We start from the raw sequence: 1,079 nt of genomic DNA on the forward strand, positions 1-1,079 counted from the left end.
CAGACTCTGAAGGGCGAAGTTCAGGGCCTGAGGGAGGAAGTGAAGGAGGAAAGGCGGCGTCACGAGGTAGTAACGTTGCAAGCAGAGAAGGCAGATGAGGTTCTGGCAACAGATGCCAGAGTGTCAGATTTACTGGGGTCTGCCTGGGGTCCGTGGCAGGAAACCCCTGGGCCTCGCAGCGTCGTGTCGCAGCCAGTGGTTGCTGCAGAAGGCTGGGGACCCATCGGAACCGCTCCCTTGGGTATAGGTGGCGGCAAACTCGGACCCGGTCAACCCGCCTCGTTGCCTCCCTCACCCCCTTCCTCCCCCCCAGGTGTGTTAGTTCACGGCACGCGTTCTCCACCCTGCAGCCCCTCGGCCTCCAGACATTCTGTGAAGCGTAAGCCAGCTGAGTACGACGGGAAGGTGGCCTGGGAGGCATATGTCGTCCAATTTGAAATGCTGGCATCTGCCCAGGGCTGGAGCCAGGAAGAGAAGGCCCTACAGCTGGTAACAGCAATAAGGGGCCCCGCGGTTGAAGTGTTGGGGCATCTGCCGGCATCCCAACATGCCTCTTACACCAGCGTGGCAGAGGCTTTGAAACGCCGTTTCGGGCACCACCACCAGGCCGAGGTATATCGGGCCCACTTGAAGAAGCGGACTCGTGAGCGTGGCGAGACACTGTCCCAGCTGGCGCAGGATGTGGAGGCGCTGGTAAGGAGGTCGTACCCTGCGGCTGCGGAAGAGATGATCGTGGTCCTGGCCCGCGATTTCTTTGTTGACGCTTTACAGGACCAGCAGCTGCAAATCTACGTCAAGCAGGCACACCCTGAGGACCTGCAGGTGGCGCTGGCGAGGGCCTTGGAGTTCGAGGCCTTCCTGAAGGCAACCAGTGGCCTAGGGCCAGCTGCTCAGCCCCGCCGTGACCTCCGGGGCCGGAAGGCTAAAGTGGAGAAAGTAGCATTGAGGAAGGTGTGCCCGAGCATTTTCCAAGGCTTGTGTTGGGGCTGCGGAGAGGAAGGGCACAGACGTAGTCGGTGTCGGAGGGAGCGGAGAACACGTCCTCTCAACCAGACGGATTCTGATGCCTTCCAGCAGTG

This window comes from Penaeus monodon, chromosome 4 (genome assembly GCF_015228065.2).
Source record: "Penaeus monodon isolate SGIC_2016 chromosome 4, NSTDA_Pmon_1, whole genome shotgun sequence".
Classification (NCBI taxonomy): Eukaryota; Metazoa; Arthropoda; class Malacostraca; order Decapoda; family Penaeidae; genus Penaeus; species Penaeus monodon.